Below are 20,659 nucleotides of genomic sequence, written 5' to 3'. Positions count from 1 at the left end.
CGGGAGTATTCCATGTATCATGATTTCCAAGAGGAATAAGAAGTGAACTAACAAAGGATCAAGGTCGTCCTATGATGTTAGAAGGGGTTTATGATATTTAGATAGAGAGGATCTTTATAGCAATGATACCTGGTAAGGTAATATAGAAATAAAGGTGTATACACACCCTCGCTCATGGGGGTGGTAGGCGAGATAGTAAGAGGACAAAAATCTATCCCAAAGCGGCTACCTGTTGATGGTAATTTCACCATATTTTTACATATAAAAAACCATCAACAAAACACTCTTTTAGGAAGCTAACAATCAAGGACATGAAGGTTTTTAGTACAAATTCACTTGGTACCACATTTACATGTCGTTAGTTGTACAAATTCCCTTGCTTGTTAGCCCCTAGAAAGAGTGTTTTGTTGATGGTTTTGACTATGTAAATATATGGTGAAATAACCGTCAACACCATCATGTTGCTATACACCTCATATGATCTCCACCCTTGATCAAATGGCAGTTTAATGGCGGTTTGATCCAATGGATGACATGAAGAGGAACACAGATCGCTGACATGGCATTGGAGTAGCCCCTACTCCACCTCTCACTATAAATAGAGGCTCATACCCCCTCTACCATTCATGCCTTCAAGCTCCAAGTGAAGAGTAGTGTAGCTCCATTCTATCTTAGTAGTATAGGATACTCTAGTGTGGGAGTTAGACTTGAGTCGAGCTTACTCAGGGTTCCGAAGTTGTCTTCTGGAGAGTCTAGTATAGCTCTTGTGTCTTTTCCTTTTTAGTAAGACTTTTATCTTATTTAATATAGTTATATTCTTTCTCTACTTTACTTAGTCTATACTTTGTGCAATATTATACTTGTTCTAATATTGTTGTGACTTATCTTAGCACATAGTAGTTGTTGATGGCTCTTAACACCATCTTTTGCCATCAACATAAAGCCATAAAATACATAAAATCAATTAAAAAGCAACACTTTATGTTTATATTTCACTTATTTCCACTTGTTCTTGGAGAATTGTGCTTGCAAGGTCAAAATAGTAAAAATAAAGCAAAAAGAGGCCTTCTAGAAGAAGTCCATGTGGCCAGGAGAGCTACGGCCCACCAAGTTGGGTCGCCCGATGGAAGGTGGCGTCGCCCGATGCCACCCTAACCCCTGCCATGTCACTGATCCATGGGATGGTGGCCAAAACACCTTGGCACATTGATCCAAGGTTGGTTCCAACCAAGGGACGAGATTTACTTCACATGGATCAAGGGCCCACTTGTCATTCACTCCAAGGCACAAAACTGCCATACAACCAATGTACTCAACTGCCATTGTATGGGCGCCCTACCTCCCCCTAAAACCCCTTCTATGCCTGCTAGATTTGGAGAAGAAGAGGGGAGAGGCCGGAGAGAGCTCATGCTAAACTTACCTAACATTGGCGAGCTCGTCGTCTCTAACATTGGCGAGTTCCTTGCTAGAACCCTAGCCGTGGGCGCGGGCATGGTTAGGAGCGTGGGCACGGTTGCCAGAAAGTGCTGGGAGAGTGTTGTTTAGCCTTTCTCTTGAAAAACAGTGATAGAGTCCTCCAATTCCAATTTCATCTTATCTCCTAAACAAACACAGCCCCAATTTCAATCTCACTCCTCCTCCAACGGCCCATGCCCAAACCTCCTCCCCGTCCAAAACCCACCACCAATGTAGCCATGCTTCGCTGCCTCTTCCTCCACCACACCCACCTACGCCTCCAGTCCTCTAGCACCGACTCCTCCGTTCCCCTCTCCACCCCAACCTTCGCCATTTTTGGCGCCAACACTGGCGTCGGCAAGACCCTCATCTCTACGGGCCTCACTGCTGCGCTCCTCTCCTCCCTGTCCCCTTCCATCTCATCCGTCGCCTACCTCAAGCTGCTTCAGACTGGCTACCCCATTGACTTCGAGGCGCGCTTCATCTTCAGCAGGGCCTCCATGCTGCTCCGTGCCTCCCCTTCCCCCGAGCCACTCGCCTCGTCGCCTCATGCCGCACCCTCTTCCTATCGCCCGCCATGGAGGCCAAGGCGGAACCCCTCCATGAGAGCCAAGAGAAGGTGGTCAACCATAGAGCGGATGTGGTAGAGGAGACGAAGGTGCTATCGTGCTGCATGGTGTATGCGTGGTGGGAGCCGATGTTGCCTCACCTGGTAGCAGAGAGGGAAGGAATGGCGGCAGGGGATGATGAGGTCAAGGGGTGCATCGAACAGTGACTATTGGAGGAAGGCGTGGGGGAGGGTGGTGAGATGTGGAAGGTGCTAGAAACTGCTGGTGGCGTTGCCAGCCCTAGTGCCTCCGGTATGCTACAGTGCGACCTATCCCGGTGCATGCCCTTGACTCCTTGCAGCTTAGCTATTGATTTCATAAACATGCCTTATTTCTTTGCTTGATTTTATTGAATTTGGATATGATGTATCTAGGACAGAAAGGACACAAATGACATTTGGGTTTTGTTTGTTGCCTATGGGGGTTGTGCTTGTGCATTGCAATTCAGCATCATGATAATTGATTTGATGTCCATGCATATTGCATATACTATCTGAAATATAGTTTAATGGTAGCATAATTTAGTAGACTCTTGTATGGAAATCATAGTCTTAATGGTATTCCATACAGCCATATCATTTTTTAGAAAAAAGGAAGTTCATTCCTGTCTCTACAAGAGTTTTGCACACAACCAATTCTTATTACAGTTCTAGGCTCTTAGTGTTTTTTTAGCTCTCAAAAAGCGGAAACCAAACAAAGGGATGATTGACTCAATGCTATGCTATTTCAATGACAACCGTCCATGCTAGGTGAATATTTCCATAGGCAGAGTCTATCTTGCGACATTGTCGGTGTTTTCGGACCACCGATGAGTAAATTTGTATTTGTGTGTCTGGCTCGGATGGTGTGCTCGGAGGACACAAGGGTTTATACTGGTTTGGGCAAAACATCCCTACATCCAGTTCACTGCTACTTGTGTTACCGGCACTTGGTTTGCAGTAGGGGTTAGAAACAGGCGAGAGAGGGAGAGGATCCCAAGTCTCTGGTGGAAGGAGTGAACGGGTGCTGAGAGCTCGCTTGCCGCTCAGCTGTGTGCTCGTGTCGTGCTCTTGTGTCCAGATCTCCCCTTTCATGGGGCGCCCTACTTCCCCTTTTATAGGTGAAATGAAAGCACGGGTTATAGAGGAGGAAATGGAGAAGAACGAGAAAGAGAAGAAGGCTTCTAGGGTTGTCGGGTCCTTCTTCTCCTTCATGCGAGTCCCGCTGATCCTGTAGATGTCAATAGGAATGGCTCCATGTCGTGGCCCTGTTCATCACTAGCACCATGCGCAGGCGTCATCTACCAGTCATGGCATTCCACTCCATCTCGGCGGACGTCGTGATGAACTGACACGCCTGTCAGTGTCCATATGAGGATTAGGCAGAACAACACCGGCATGCCTAACACTCTTCTTGATGTGAATCCCCAAGTATGGCCCGTCATGGCCATGGCTTACATCAAGGCATGCCAGCCTCTTCCCCAGCGTCAGAGTTTTGACTCAGGCCCATACACTTGGACCTAGAGTGGTTGGCGGCAGTATGGGTCCCCGTTGGACAAGACGGAACCCGTGTCCTTGTGGTCAGGTGAGACGAAAACCGCATCCTTGGGGTCATGCAAGATAGAGCCCGAGGCCTCGAGGTCAGACAAGACGGAGCCCACGGCCTTGGGCGAGATAGAACCTGCATCCTTGGGGTCGGGCGAGACGGAGCCCGCACCCAAGGGGTCTGGCGAGACAAAGCCCACGGCCTCGAGATTGGGCGAGACGGAGCCTATGGTCTTGGGGTCGGGCGAGACCTTTTAATACCTCTTGAGCCATCCGGGGAAGTCAGTGTGGGCACTAACTTCCTTGCTTAGGGTATCCCTAATATTGATACCCGACAGTAGCCCCCGAGCCTACAGAGGAGTAGAATACTCCTTTGGAGGCTTTTTCGGACGGGAGGACTCTGAGAGCCTTGGCCTTCTTTCTATAGCCCGTGGCGTGTCCTGGTAGGACGGCGATTTTCTTTTGTCACGATTAGTCTTATTGGGCGCATGTAACCGTAGGATTCGGGAGGTTGGAAAGATTTTTCTTTTTCGGTCCCCTAGGATCCGATCGGTCCGCTGTCGTACTACGACCGCGCATTTGGTCTCCTTGTGAGTCCAACTTCCCTTGAGCCCCCGCACGTTGTAGGGGTCTGGTCCAGGGGTCAGCTCGTCTTTGTGATCGTCATCCCTTAAATGTTTTTTTCGATAAATCAGAGGGGCTGAGCCGTGCCACGTTTTTCCTCGATGGACGAAACATGGTGCTTGGTGAGCTATTAACGGGCTAGTCTGAGTGGGCCCTATATTCCTGTTCGTGTGGGTCCGGCATGGGTCAACTGGTGACCGACTCTAGATTCTGAGTGGCCAATCCATATAGTTCTCGAAACCATTCGACCGGTCCCAAGGGCTCGTTGCCTTTCTTAGAGGAAAAACCATGGGCTGGGAACCGACCAAGACTCGAACATGGGTCGGGATGCCCATGGTGCTCATGTGCCTGGGTACTGGACGCTAGTGGGCCCATCCCTTTCCACCTCTCACTCTAAGGGTGCCTCGGAGCGGCTGTGAACCTATCAGAGGGCCAGCCTTCGAACTCCTGGGCCTGAATGGGCCGTAGGAGCATTTTTAGCTCTGTATCCCTCCTTACCTGTGACGGTTCTCGTGCCTGTCTACACCGATGCCGAGCTGGACGACATCGAGAAGGAGGTGGCCCCTCTGGCACAGGACTTACCTACCGAAATATAGGATGAGATCATCCCCCAAGAAATTAGTTAGGTAGATAAGCCAGGCGGCAAACTTGTAATAAGTGGACAAGCTCTTAAAAATTTGTTATTGCCAAATAGATTTTTAGCTCTTCTCCCCTTTTTCTATAAAAAGGTTAATATGTTCTAACCCTTTCTGTCATTAAGGCTGTAAAGCTCGGGGTGCGGTTGAAAAACCTCTGATCATGCTGGTGAGCAAAAACGTCGTAGTAGCTAGGGCATAGGTTTCTTGCAGTCTGACAAGTTTTACTCAGCGTTTGTTTCCGCAACCCTTACTTCTAGATCTTAACGTGAGAAAAGATTGGGCATAGAGAATGTCTACTGGATAGATATACTCTTTAATGCGTTCCAACTTTTTCCGTAGTTAAGGCTAAAAAGCTCGGGGTGCGGGCAAAAAACTTTGTTCATGCTGGTGAGAAAAAATGCCATAGCCGCTGGGGCATAGGTTTCTTATGGTCCGACCAGTTTTACTCAGTGTTTATTTCCGCAACCCTTGCTTCTAGATCTTAACGTGAGAAAGGATCGGGCATAGAGAATGTCTACTAGATAGATAAGCTCTTATTAGCCCCTGAGTGAGGCCCGACCCCTTGCCATTGCTGGGGTTGGGTGTCACTAAAGATCGAGGAGTCGATAGTGAAACCGATAAGAGAAAGCGTGCATAGATTAAGGGTAAAAGTGATGTAGCTGTTCGATGTTCTAGGCGTTGATGAAGACTTCACCATCGATGGTCTTGAGCTTATAGGTGCCTAGTCAGAGCACATCCGTGATGACGTACGGCCCTTCCCACGGCGGAGAGAGCTTATGGCGGTTCTTGTTGCTCTAGACGAGGCGAAGCATAAGGTCCCTGACGTTGAAGGCCTGACCCTGCACTCGATGGCTGTGGTACCAGCACAACGCTTGTTAGTACTTGGCTGAGCAGAGGAAGGCGACATCACGCGCTTCATCTAGCTGGTCCATGGCATCCTCGAGGGATGCCTCGATTCCCTGTTTGTCGTACGCCCTAACCCTCGGTGCTCCATAATTGAGGTCGGTCGGGAGGATAGCCTTGGAACCATAGACCATGAAGAATGGCATGTAGCCGGTGGCTCGGCTGGGGGTTGTCCTCAGGCTCTAGAGCACCGTGGGAAACTCCGCGACCCATCATCTACCGAACTTATTCAACCAGTTGAAGATTCTAGGCTTGAGGCCTTGTAGGACCATGCCGTTCGCCCGCTCGACCTACCCATTCGTGCGGGGGTGCGCCATGGCAGCCTAATCGACGCGGATGTGGTATTCATTGCAGGTTCAGAGGAACTTTTTCCTATTGAACTATGTGTCGTTGTCCGTGATAATGGTGTTCGGGACTCCAAAGCGATGGACGATGTCAAGTAAGAACATCACGGCTTGCTCGAACTTGATTACGGAGATCGGTCGAGCCTCTATCCACTTTGTAAACTTGTCTATGGTGATAAGCAAGTGCGTATAGCCTCCGGGCGTTCTCTTGAGAGGTCCAACTAGATCGAGTCCCCAGACCATGAATAGCCATGTGATGGGGATCGTTTGGAGTGTTTGGGCCGGCAGGTGGGTCTACCGAGCATAGTATTGATAGCCTTCATAGGTGCGCACAATCTGTTCAACATCGGCTACTGCAGTCATCCAGTATAAGCCTTGTCGGAACGCATTTTCGACTAGGGTCCTAGGTGCGGCATGGTGCCCACAGACCCTACCGTGGATATCACTTAGCAACTATTTCCCTTAATCGATGGGGTTGCAGCGCAGTAGGATCCTGGTGTGGCTTCGTCTGTAGAGCTCACCCTCAATAATGATAAAGGACTTGGTGCGACACGCGAGCCACCGAGCCTCTGTTTTGTCCATCGGCAGCGCCTCATGGAGGAAGTAGTCAAGGTAAGGCATCCTCAAGTCGGCCAGAGGGTTGGGCTCTATCGTTGGATCCTCGTCAAGCTCCATGACTTCGGGGTCGGATGGAGCCACCAACTAGTAAGCCCCCAAGCCTAGGGCAGGCGGCCCATCATTGGTACGTTCTGGCTCCTCGTAGAGGACCGAGGGCCTATACTGATTGCTGGCGAAGACGCCCATCGGCACCGGCTCTTGGCTGGATGTTGTTTTTGCCAGCGTGTCAGCCACCTCGGGATGTGATTGAGCTCGAGACCCTCAAACTTGTCCTTCAGCTGGCGGACTTCTCGGCAATATACAGCCATCTTGGCGTTGTGGCAGCTTGATTCCTTCATGACTTGGTCGATGACTAGCTGGGAATCGCCTCAGACGTCAGGCCATTGGATACCCAACTTGATGGCGATGCACAAGCCATTGATGAGTGCCTCATACTCAGCCACATTGTTGGGGGAGGGGAAATGGATGCAAACCATGTACCTCATGCGTACCCCGAGGGGCAAAACAAAGACTGGCCCCGCGCTGGCACCTTTCTTTATTAGCGATCCATCGAAGTACATCATCTAGTACTCTTTGTCGATGACTACTGGTGGCATTTGGATCTCGGTCCACTCTGCATCGAAATCAGCTAGCACTTGGGACTTGATGGCCGTTCGAGGGGCATATGAAATGCCTTGACCAATCAGCTCAAGTGCCCACTTCACGATTCTTCCTGTGGCATCTTGGTTTTGGACGACCTCGCTAAGAGGGAAGGACATCACGACCGTCACCAGATGCGACTCAAAGTAGTGACAAAACTTCCTCTTGGCGATAAAGATGGCGTACAGGAGTTTTTGGATTTGGGGATAGCGAGTCTTGGAATCGGACAAGCCCTCGCTAATGAAGTACATGGGATGCTACACTTTGAGGGTGTGTTCCTCTTCTTCTCGCTCTACCACCAGGGCGGCGCTGACCACTTGCATGGTGGCCACATGTAGAGCAGAAGCGGTTACCCATCGGTTGGGGGACCAAGATCGGGGACTTCGTCAGGAGCTGCTTGACCTTATCAAGTGCCTGCTAGGCCTCGGGCGTCCATTCGAAGCAGTCGGCCTTCTTCAGAAGCTGATATAGGGGGAGACCTTGTTTGTTGAGGCATGAGATAAAGCGGCTGAGCGTGGTGAGGCACCCTATAACTCGCTATACCCCCTTTATGTTCTGGATTGGGCCCATACTCATGATGGCCGAGATCTTCTCTGGGTTGGTTTTGATGTCGTGCTTGGAGATGATAAAACCCAGCAGGATACCCCTTGGGATCCTGAAAACGCACTTCTCAGGGTTGAGTTCGATACCGTTTTGCTCGGGGTTTTGCGAAGGTCTGCTCTAGGTCAGCTATGACCTGGTCAGTCGGTTTGGATTTGACCATGATGTCATCGATGTAGGCCTCGACAGTCTGCCCGATGAGATCCCCAAAACACTTGAGCATGCAGCGTTGGTACATAGCCCCCGCATTCTTCAGACCAAATGGCATTGTGACATAGCAGAATGATCCAAATGGGGTGATGAGAGATGTCATGAGCTATCGGACTCTTTCATCATGATTTGATGGTGCCTGAAGTATGCATCAAGGAAGCAAAGGGTTTCACACCCAGAGGTCGAGTTGACTACTTGGTCTATGCGTGGCAAAGAAAATAGATCCTTTGGACACACTTTGTTGAGACTCGTGTAGTCAACACACATTCTCCATTTCCCACTCTTTTTTTGTACAAGAATGGGATTGGCTAACCACTCGGGGTGGTATACTTCCTTGATGAATCTGGCCACGAAAAGCTTCGCAATCTCCTCATCGATGGCCCTGTGTTTCTCCTCATCGAAGCGACGCAGGCACTGCTTCACTAGCTTGGAACTTGGCCTGATCTTCAAGGCCTGCTCGGTGACTTCTCTCGGAATGCCTGGCATGTCCGACAATCTCCACGCAAAGATCTCTGTTGACGCAGAGGAAGTCGGCGAGCATGCTTTCCTATTTAGAGGAAAGCGTGGTGCTGATAAGCACCACTTTGCCCTTGGAGCCACTCGGGTCTATGAGGACCTCCTTGGCACCCTCTACAGGCTCGAAAGACCTGGCCGATCGCTTGAGGTCAGGCGCTTCTTCAACAACCTCCTCCTTGATGGCTGTAAGCTCTTTAGAGGCGACAATTGTCGTGGCATATTCACAGCACTCGACCTCGTATTCATAGGCGCGCTAGAAGGAGGTGCCAATGGTGATGACCCCGCATGGACTTGGCATCTTGAACTTCAGATAGGTGTAGTTGGGGACGGCCATAAACTTTGCGTAGCATGGATGTCCTAGGATGATGTGGTAGCTCCCGTGGAACCCGACCACCTCAAAGGTAAGGGTCTCCGTCCTATAAATGGTTGGATTCCCGAAGGTGATGGGCAAATTGATCTGCCCAAGTGGCATAGCCTATTTCCCAGGCACGATGCCATGGAAAGGTGCCCTGATCGACTAGATGCATGATCGGTCGATGCCCATGGTGTCAAGCGTTTCAGTATACATGATGTTGAGGCTACTGCCTCCATCCATCAGCACCTTGGTAAGCCACTTCATGCCGATGATCGGGTCGACCACAAGCGGGTATCTTCCTGGCTACGGGACGCTTTCCGGGTGGTCGGTCCGATCAAAGGTTATGTCGGACTCTGACCATCGGAGGAAGGAAGGCGTGGCCAGCTCAGCTGTATAGACCTCGCGGCATGCAAGCTTCTGGCAGCACTTGGAGTCGTAGGCTGCCAACCCTCCAAAGATCATGAGGCAGCCATCCATTGTCGGAAATCCACCGTCCTTCCCCTCGGCGTCGTCTGTGGCCAGCTTAGACTCCTTCCTATACTTCCCCTTGTTGGAGTCTCCAGGCAAGAACCGCTTCATGAGGATGCAACCCTTGTATAGGTGCTTGACGGGGAAAGCATGGTTTGGGCATGGCCTTTTGAGCAGCTTCTCAAAGTGGTCTAAGGTACCCTCGGCGGGCTTTTGACCCCCATTGCGGTTGGCAGTGGCCACGAGCGAGCCCTCGCACCGCTGCTTGTTCTTTTTCTTGTTGGGGTGGTTGGAGGCGCCTTCACCGGTGTCCTCGTCCTGCTTTACCTTGCCCTTAGGGTGGTCGAAAATTGCCCCGACCGCTTCCTCATCCGAGGTGTGGCTGGTAGCGATGTCAAGTTGCTACTTGGTGGTTCATGGGCCCTTACATACTAGCTTGTGAACTAGGGACATGTAGGTGGTCCCAGATAGGAAAGCTCCTATGACATCGGTGTCAGCAACCTCGGGCAGCTCGTTGTACTATTGGGAGAAGCGCCGAATGTACCCACGAAGAGTTTCCCCGGACTTCTATCGATAGTTTTTGAGATCTCATGGGTTTCCAGGATGCGCGTATGTGCCCTGAAAATTTTCCATAGATATCTTTTTTAGTTCCGCCCAACTTTGGATTCAGTTGGGCGGAAGGTGTTCCAACCACATTCGCACCGAATCAGCCAGGAACAATGGAAGGTTGTAGATAATGAAATTTTCACTATCCGCTCCACTGGCTTGGCATGCAAACTGATAATCCTCGAGCCATGGTCTGGGGTTTGTTTCCCTAAAGTATTTTGGGATGTTGGTCGGTGGTCGGTACCGAGGTGGGAAGAGGACGTTGAGGATGTGTTGGCCAAAGGCCTAAGGTCCCGGCAAGTTGGGGCTCGGGCTTTGGTCCTCGCTGCTGTCATAGCATCCGCCATGACGAGGGTGGTAGCTGTGGCTAGCCTCCTCCCTCTCATCGCCATGGGCATGCCTACGGGCATCGAGGGTGTTGCACGCGTCACGGTGGAGGCCGAGACGCTCATGCACCGGGGCCACAACACGTGGCCTGCCACCTTGCTATGCCTAGTGGACTGACACGTCCTTGTCGGGTCGCTCTGAGGGTGTGCGCTGGCTGGCGTCGAGCTCACATCGTTGGGACAGCGAGCTCTCGACCTGCTACGCCGCCACACGCTCGAGTAGCATGCGAATCTGGTGATGGGCCCAATGATCCTCAGTTGTCACAGGCTTTGGAAACCCTCGGATCAAGGCCGCTATGGCAGCTATGTTCTGGCTTGCCCAGGTGAAGTGTGCGAGAGCTTCATCGTCCTCGATGATCCTCTGGTTCAAGTCACGGGCCATGGAGCGCGCACGCCCACTGTCTCCATGGTGCTCGATCTCTCGCTCGAGCTCCATGCATTCCTGCTCAAGCCGGAGTCATGCTTCTTTGAGCTCTTGGTGCCACTCCCTTAGTTGCTCTACCTATAGACAAGGTGGGGCCCCTGCATCCCCCTCGGCCTTGTCATTAAGGTCATTTGTTGGGGTAGCCACTCCCTCATGGATGCTTTCGATGTATCCCTCGAGGGTACCTACCATGAAACATTCTTGCAAGGGGGGATGGCTCCCCCTGCATCCCCCTCGGCCTCGTCATTGAGGTCATCTATTGGGGTAGCCACTCCCTCGTGGATGCTTTCGATGTATCCCTCGAGGGTACCTACCATGAAACGTCAGAGGGCGACTCTGATTCTCCTACAAGAAGGTCATGGAAAGATTCCATGATGTATTCGGTCATCCCCACGAACTCGTTGTTCATAGGGGATGGGGGAGTGCACTGTGCCACAAGGTGGCCAACGGTCTCTGCGGCGTTGCACAGACCAAACAGGAGCGCTATCGGGGCTCTCCAGATGAGTTATTTCAAGGAGAACGGCTCTCCTCTAGCAAGCTACGTCATGATGTTGGCGAACAAGAATGTGAGGTGGTGTAGGTCCTCCTAGAACAGTCGGTGTCCTAGGAAGGCGCCAAGCTAGCGCTCTAGCCTCCCATAATCGAAGTCGAGGAGCTGGTTGCTCCTGGGGGCGCAGGCCTCCGGTGCGTGCAACTATAGCTCCTCTAGCGCCTCGTCGATCGCGTCGAGGCCGGTGGAGTGGAGAGGCTGGATGGCGGTGGGAACATGCGCCAACTCTCCCTCTGTCATAATGATGAAGTCTAGGTTCCCGAAGCGCACGTGCGCGCCCGGGACCTTGTAACACCCTCGGTGTTACATTATATAGTTTTTGCTAAAATATTGCATGACCATCATGCTTATGTGTACATGTGTGTAATATAGGGTATAAATCAATATACGACACTTGAAACGTTCGTCAGCAACACAAAACAAATGCTACAATTCATGTCACTTTATATCGTTTAGGTTTCTAAGTGAATTTTTATCGGACAAAAATGCTATAGAACACTTATGCGAGACTTTGATAAAGTTTGTAGTATGAACTTCATAGGCGATGATAAAATACGTGCGGTCGAGGATGGGTTTGCTAGCTAGTGTATCAAGTAGCTTGGAAAAGGAATTCGACGCGAAACCGTTTGAAGTTTTGTCATTTCACGTAAGTCTAAAAATGGGTCGACGAAGCCATGTTCGACAATTTTCGTAGAACAATCGGGTTAAGAAGCGGCAAGATGTTTTGGCTTAGTTCGTTAGCCTTATGTACCCTCTCGAGGATAGAATGACTGGTTTGGCTTTTGGATCATCGAATTGGTTGTTGTTGCAGCTTTAAAAAGCGTGCAAGAGATGTTTTCCACCTCTGGGCATGGTCACCGCCTCTGTTCGGCCTGGCACCACTGCGTGGGCCTGCCCAGCGCGCGCTGTCGTGCCGGCCGCATCGCCACTACCGTGCCTATGCAGGCACGCCCGCGCACGTGGTCCCTGCGCTGCTGGCCATGGCCTCCTACCACCATGCTCTGGCGTAGCTCGTGCACGCCGCACGTGCCCAGTCACACTACTCGCCCGTCATCGCCGCGCGCTGGCCGTTCGGCCATCACTGCCGCCCAGACCACACGTTGTTGCCGCGCCTGGCTCACGACTCGCACACACATGCGTGCACTAGGGTCCAGCGGGCCTAGATGCTCTACTTCCTCCATCACATCTGCCTACGCCACTGCCCGCCATCACGTCTGCCGGCGTGTTCGGCTCGTCCAAACCGGTGTCGCCGCTTGCCCAAGCGCGCTCACGTGCATCGCCTGCACAGCTACTGCTCCCATTGACGTTGCGGCTGTGCGCGCATGGGTTGGCCCCACCGGCCCTCGTCTTCACGGTTGCGCGCGTGGACACTCCATGTTTTCCCGTCGCATCGTCTAGAGGGTCACTGGCCAGCCGCGCCATGCCAAGGCCTAACTCACTGAGTCGGTTCCCTCTTGCATTTGCCCATGTTTGGAGGATGAGTGGGGATATAGCATCGTGCCTAACTTGCCCTGGGCGGCAGTACAATGTCGGGCGCCAATTTAAGCTTTCGCCGTCGCTGTCAACACCATTAAGCTGAATGCCGCCGCCCCTCAAATTGGCCATGTGCAGTCCATCTCTTTCCAATTCACTGTGCGCCCAAATAGCTACAGTAGTTGGCTTCCGATTGGAGTCATCTCATTGGGCTTCTTTCCTACGGTGAGGTAATGGGGAGAATTTTTCCCCTCGGCGGTCCGCCATGCCCAGCGAGGCGAGCGCTCGGCTAGGGCGATGCTCCTTGCTCTTGTGTCTCATTCGAGCAGGGTTGTTGTGTCTCCTTGACCCATTTTCCTCGCCCGTGCAGTGGCTCCGCCGATGGAGCAGTAGGGCACCAGGAATGCCTTCACTGTGGCCAGCGTGAACCGGAGCAACCTCACGCACGTGGTCTACCCGTTGCCATTCCTCGTGACTTCGCCCGGTCCATCCGTCACATCTCCGGTGAGGCCCTCTTGCAACTAGGATAGGCAGTTGAGCCAATTAGTTGCTAGGTCACCCAGAGCGCATTGGCGGCCACCGACGAGCTGGCTTAGATGTCGTTCCTATGGCCAGCTCAGTTGGGCGCGGTAGTGATTCAATTAGGGCTTCAAGGTGGTTACTCTTAGCCTATAGATGGTTACCGGGTAGCAGTAGAGGCATGGTGTTACATGAGTTCGCCGGCATCGGGTTGCCATGGCCAGACCCCACCGCGGCCCGTGGCCACACCTACGTGATGCACCATTCTTGGTGTTTGTTACCTCGATCTGTTGCGCATGGCACGAGAGGCTCATGGGGGTGCTGGTGGGTGCCAGAGAGGTCTGTGCTCGCCGACATTTGGCCGGCGAGGCCGCGACCCCTATTCGTCCGGCAAGGGACTTTGTAAAGCGTGAATTCGAATAGAAGTAGGGTCCTAGATGCGAAGCCAGTAACTCATTCAAATAGTGCTCAGGTTAACTTCATGAATAGGAGAAAGAACATGGACTCATTTGCAAAGACGCCAGCCACGCGTGGGTCTTCCCGTGCTGGGCCGCTGTCGTGGGCATGGGCTGCCGCGTGGGCTACACTAGGCGTGCGCACGTGTCACTGTGGTGGGCTGAGCCACGTCGCGAACTTGGCCGCGCGGTAGAATTCATTTTTCAATTCTCTAGTGAATTACAAACGTTTATTCAATATAATTTCTAGCTGAACTTTGATAAATTGTAGTAAATTGTGTAGTTGTCTAAAAATAGTGAAACCAAGTTTGTTAGGTTCACAAAAATACCATCTACTTGTTAGTGTAGTTAAATTACAGTTAGCTATGACCATGGTAGGTTCATAAATTCAAACTAGAGAGCTTAGTATTAGGTAGATTAATATTTGTAGGAAATTTTTGTGATAAATTGGTGTTAGCTATAGCTATGAAAATTTTACAGTAGGCTTACTAGATTATTATGTACTTGCTGTAAATTTTGTAGCCCTAGAGTAAGTTGATAAATAGAGTAACTATTATCCTTACTTTATCATATATAGTGTAAATCAGCATTAGGAGTAAGAATACCTGTAGTTGCTATAATAGTGTATGCCATACTTCATACTTGTTATTGGTAACAATAGATAACTTAGTACTGTGGTTGGTAGCACTAGCTTAGTAGTTAGACAGATGTACTTTTATTTTAAGAGTTGCTGTTGTTATATTACTAAGTATTGCATCATCATTACATGCATGTAGATCATGAGTTGGTAGAGTTCATGCCTATCGACGAACAGGAGTACGAGTAAGTCAGTGAGGAGTACGAGTAGGAGATCCTCATGCAGGAGGGAGCCTCGGAGCCTTTTAGTGCTGACCTTGCTGACTTGTCACCTACCCAAGGTAAGACCAGTGCATCAATCCTATTTTATGATCACTGAATATATATATATAATGTGCATTTAAGTTACAGACATTTTATGAAAACTACATGCATAAATATATCTACCCATGAGTCCTAATAGTATAGGTCGAGTAGTTGCTATGCTCAGGATATTGGTAGCGTGAGTAACCTGTCGTTACTCGCAAATAGGTGATAAATATGATCACTCATGATAAAATGGTGGAAAGAAAAATGGTGACCAGGCAGGGATATGGTTTGGGTATTGGTGGGTGTAAGGGGTTGTGTCCTGCGGCCAACAGGGCATAGCTCGGTTACACTTTTTCCTTGTCTATGTCAATTAAGGACCGGTCATTGCATAAGCCTCGAGGCAAGTCACAAATCCATTATCTTGAGCACATACTTAGGTATGGGCATAGGGAAGACTCGTTGCTCTACTGTCGTGGATCCGACTTTTTCCGAACCGACTGATTGGAGGCGGAGATGGTGGAGGTCCTTGCACCGCACTGAGTCTGGGACTTAGGAGTGGGAGCTTAGAGTCCAAGTTTGGACGGGGACCTGGACACCTAGGACAGGAGGGTGATGGGTTAGTCCTGCTTATGCCTGTGGTACAAGCGGAGCGTGTGTTTTTGGGGTTCCCAGCTAGGGGCATTGATTCGCGAATCACCGGGCAATCTGGTACGGCTTGTTTTTGGGTCTAGCACTGTAGTAAGAACTGAAAGATGAAAGAGGATGAAATGGAACTGATTGCTCAACTCTTGCTTGAAAGTAGAACAAGTGCTTATATAGACTGGATAGATAATAACTTAATATGGCTGATAATAACAACATAAATAAGGACTCACTATTAGTATTGCTTTCTGCCAAAAGAAGACCAGCAAAACATAAAGCTTATCATATTCCTTGGAGTCGGGAAATTATTCCCACTAGTCGGATAAGTCTTGTGCGTACATTGTGTACTCAGGGTTTATTTACCCCTATTGTAGGTAATGCATGAGAAGTACCATTGTGTGGAGGATTCTTCTAGTGGGCATAGACGGATCCTCATTCTTATTGCTAGATGTTTATTTTAAATTTCGCTGTTTATTATTCTGCAATCTGACAATTGGTAATGTAATAATGTAATTTTTAAGAAACTTTGATGTATGAAATGGACTAGTATTGTAACTCATTCTCATTATTGGATCCTTGGGAAAAATGTGGATCTTTTGGGTTCTCCCTTGGGGTGTGCCCGACGGATACCGCCCGCTGTAACTTGTTTTTGGGGTGCTTAGAGTCTGGTGGAAGACAAGCACCTCTGTAAGTGTGTTATTTTAGGCGGTTCTACCACAGACCTAGCTGACACCATTACTAGCTATCCGAGGCCTGATGTGGACGTCGAGACGCGCAAAATGCCCCTACCTGACGTGCCAACTGTCGGCGTTTTCGGACCACCGACGAGTAAATTTATATTTGTGCGTCTGGCTCGACTGGTGTGCTCAGACGACGCACGGGTTTATACTGGTTCGGGTGGAACGTCCCTATGTCTAGTTCACTACTGCTCATGTTACCAGCACTTGGTTTGCAGTAGGGGTTACAAATAGGCAAGAGAGGAAGAGGATCCAAAGTCTCTGGTGGAAGGAGTGAATGGGTGCTGAGAGCTCGCTTGCTGCTCAGCCGTGTGCTCATGTTGTGCTCTTGTGTCCATATCTCCCCTTTCATGGGATGCCCTGCTTCCCCTTTTATAAGCGAAGGAAAAGCACATGTTATAGAGGAGGAAAAGGAGAAGAATGAGAGAGAGAAGAAGGCTTCAAGGGTTGTCGGGTCCTTCTTCTCCTTCATACGGGTCCCGCCGATCCTATAGATGTCAACAGGGACAGCTCCATGTCATGGCCCTGTTCATCACTAGCGCCATGCATAGGCGTCATCTGTTGGTCATGGCATTTCACTCCGTCTCGGTGGACGTCGTGGTGAACTGATGCGCCTATCAGCGTCCGTACGAGCATTAGGCAGAATAGCACTGGCATGCCCAACACTGTTCTTGATGTGAATCCCTAGGTATGGCCCATCATGGCCACAGGTTACATCAAGGCATGCCAGCCTCTTCCCTAGCGTCAGAGTTTTGACCTAGGCCCATACGCTTGGACCAGGAGTGGTTGGTGGCGGTATAGGTCCCCGTCGGATGAGACATAACTTGTGTCCTCGAGGTCGGACGAGACGGAGCCCGTGACCTTGGGTGAGACAGAAACCGCGTCCTTAGGGTCGGGCGAGACAGAGCCCACACCCAAGGAGTCAGGCGAGATGGAGCCCGCGGCCTTGGGCGAGACAGAACCGTGTGTAACACCTCTATGTTATGGTTGCACTAAAACACTTGCATCACATGAGCATGTGCATCATCATCTCATTAATAAGCATCATTCATTCATGCATAAGCATTTCCCTCAGAAACATTGCTATGAAACATGTGAAACATGCTATTATTCTTTTAAGTTTCATTGTATGTATGCTTTATGATCATGTGTAATTGAGTGCAAGTGATGAATGTGAGTAACTAAAATACCTTAGCTACACTTAGGATGTCATTAGGAACAATGTTCATGTTGACCATGTTGCCTAATTATGATTTCAAGTCATGGTTTGACAATTGTTGACCTTTGGAGCTCTGTTGTTTGACTATTTAAAAAGGATAGCTTAGAGTGTTTACATGTCTGAGCAACCAAAAGAAAAGTTGTAGCAAATTATATAAGGAACAAACTTTGTTTAGAAGCCAAGTCATGAAAATGTGCACAACAAGCTCAAAAAGGGCCCACAAGTCAGTGTTGAGGGCTGATTCAACACTTAGAAAATTTTCTAAGTCTAAAATGCAATGTCAGTTTGATTGACCTGACTTTGGCTTGATATAACTCGTGATCCATTGAGAATTAGGTCTTGGTCCTTTAATATGAATTGTAGCTGGTACTTAGGGCTACAACTTGTATCTTGATTGTTTTCATTGATGACCAACGAATTAGGAGAAGAAGGGCCATCAAGTAACATTGTGAGGCATCGTTGTCGGGACTAAATCAAAGCTACAGTAACTAATCAGTTTCAGAGAACAACCACCGCATGGAGGACACCCATCGCCGGATGCCTGACTGCGCAGGCCACGCGTCGCGGTCGTCCTGACACTGCTGGCCACTGCTTGATTAGCTCCGTGGTGACCTCACCGGAGCGGAGCTCACCACGGCCAACCACCACCAGGACCCTCTCGTCCTCCTTTCTTCGCTTGGTTAGCTCCGTGGTGACCCTGTGAAGCTCGTACCGAGCTCGAGTGGGGTATTGGGGGCTTGCCGTCGTCTGTACCTCGCGCCGGAGCTCCGCTGTGCTACCTTCACCGGTGATGAGCTACCTCTACTTAACTTTAGGTCTTGCCGGTAGCACCATTCGACGTGACTCGTCACGTAGATCGTGTAGGTGCCCTCGGTGTCACCGGAGAAGCCGCCGTCAGCGAGCTTCGCCGCTGCCGCACCGTCGCATGCTGTCTCCCCTGTTTCTGTCTCACTGACCAGCGGGCCTGGCTGACACGCGGGTCCCACGCGTCAGTGACTACATATTCAAAAGCCAGTTCAAATAATTCTAGTTTGTATGTTGTTTTGTGAATTTTGTATCTCCAAATTGGTAGATCCAAATGGAGTGATTCTAATTTTATTAGAATCACAGTGAAGTCTAGTATTTAGGAAAAATATGACATGAGCACTTGAAGTGGAAATTTTGGATGAATTAAATAGGAACTTGAAATGTGTTTTTAAAAGCATGCAAACTTGTTTAAATTATATCTTGAGTCTCTGTGCTCCAAAAATTATGAACTTTTGTGGGTGAGCTCTTCTTGATTAGTAGAAGCTCTAGTAAAAATTTTAGAGTCAGCGCATGTATGTTTATAGATTTTCCTTTTATCATTGGATGATCCTTGTGGGAATTTTAGTAATTTATTTATGAATCCAATGACCATGAAAATTGTTTGAGGATGTCCTAGTACCTTAAGGATGCTAGGAAAAATATAAAATCTGTTGCTTGACACTTTTCACTAGGGTTTCCTATTTATGCCATTTTAAGCCTTTATGCCTTGTCATTTTTGTGTAGGATGTTATACTTGTTCAAATGATGTGAAATTTATGTAGTAGCCTATTGGAGACATGTATAAGCTACTTTAATGTTTGTGGAATTTTCTGTATACTTTGGATATGTTTTTATTAATTAACCTCATTATCTAAATAAATTAATAAAGGAATGAAAATAATTTATTTAGGAAGGGCCACTATGTTTGCTTATGTTCATTTGATGTATGTTAACTATTGGTAACATTGGTAGTACTCATGGTGCTATTCGTGTATGTAATGAAATATTATTTTCACTATAATTCTATTATAGTGACTTTCTGGATAGATTTTAGAGTTAAGCAGATTAACTGGTGAATTTGATGTTTTCTGTGAAATTGGTCAGTAACAAAGTGGTAGGAAACTTGTTTATATAGCTTGTGTCAAAATTTCAAGACATTTGGCCTAGTAGTTTGAGAGTTATCCCAGTTGGAAGACAGCACTCCCAACTGCCTACTCTCTGGAATCCACGGACAGTTTTGCAAGATCAGTCTGGGTGACCTAGTTTGAGTTTGAATTAGATTTTGGTGATTAAATGAAAGTTGTAGAAACTTTTATAAGCTTTCCAGAAAGTCTTAAATCATGGTATTTGGATCTGTATAACTCCAGTTATGGATCAAACTTGTAGCTACTGTTTGCAGCCTAAAAACTGTTGAGTGCAGTGAATGACTTATTTGCTTTATATGAGTTGACACGATGATTTAGATGCTAGGCTAATTAAGATAAATTGTTAGTTGCAGGTGCTAGACCTCTTATTGAAGATGAACAACTTTATCTTAGGTTATTAGAACTTGGTGAGTGTGCCGTTCTTGTTTTCTAAAAGAGATATGCACCTACTCGGTAAAATCGATGTTAATCTTGTATCATTATGTCTTTCATGCGTCCATTCATACATGGCTGTACATTTCATCATCACCTTCCATCTCTTGTGCATGCATGATTCCTATACTATGCATATGCATGCAATAGGTGTTCCAGAGGGAGTCACGCTTCTGGAATTCGAGCAAGTACTTCCGAAGGAACAGCAGCAAGCTCAGGAGTAGGAGGTGCAGGCCCCCGAAGAAGGAGCTGACGAAGAAGTTCTTGAGTGTCCCGATCACCAACCTTCATTTTTTCTGAAAGGCAAGCCCCGGAGCATTCTAAGTCTCCTATGTTTTAAAAAAATGGTTACCTTGAGTATCTTTAATTGTGATGCATTAAGTGATAGGAACTGGATGCAAACTCTTGTTGCATATATATCTATTCCTTGTCTAGTAAACGTACCCTGAATCCTATTTAGGTCCAGGAGCAAATCAAAGCTTAGCCTTGCTTAGACTAGTAAAAGTCAAGAGATTTCCTATCACCTGCAAGTTAGGATGATGTCTGGTCATGGTTAGCTATATTTGCTATCGTGGAAAATAACCATGTGTTAATAATGAATTGTGACCGGGCGGGATGTCGATAGAGAAGCAACAAGGCAAGGAGGTCTTAGGTGTGGATCTATCCCCATCTGTGTTGGTTAAGGACCGATTCGCTGTACATCCTCATGTCATGTTGAATGCATGCCTATCACTTAGTTGGCTGGATAACTCGTTCCGACCACGAAGCCGAGTAGCTCAACTCAGGCCGGGAACCAAAAAGTGAAACTGCGCACCCTAGAGGTAGTAAGGATGTGCGGGGAGCCATTGGCGTAAGTCCTAGGTGAGATTGACCACCTGGCAGAGTGGACTCCCTAAGGG

General features: G+C 48.8%; 1 pseudogene; it reads left to right on the top strand.

The window, feature by feature from the left end:
• The first annotated feature begins 1,649 nt into the window (after positions 1-1,649).
• LOC136499727 (bifunctional dethiobiotin synthetase/7,8-diamino-pelargonic acid aminotransferase, mitochondrial-like) overlaps positions 1,650-20,659 on the top strand; it is a 33,146-nt pseudogene continuing 14,136 nt past the window's right edge.

The sequence above is a fragment of the Miscanthus floridulus genome, chromosome 13 (assembly GCF_019320115.1).
Source record: "Miscanthus floridulus cultivar M001 chromosome 13, ASM1932011v1, whole genome shotgun sequence".
NCBI classification, from domain to species: domain Eukaryota; kingdom Viridiplantae; phylum Streptophyta; class Magnoliopsida; order Poales; family Poaceae; genus Miscanthus; species Miscanthus floridulus.
This window is presented reverse-complemented; position numbering and strand designations above follow the sequence as displayed.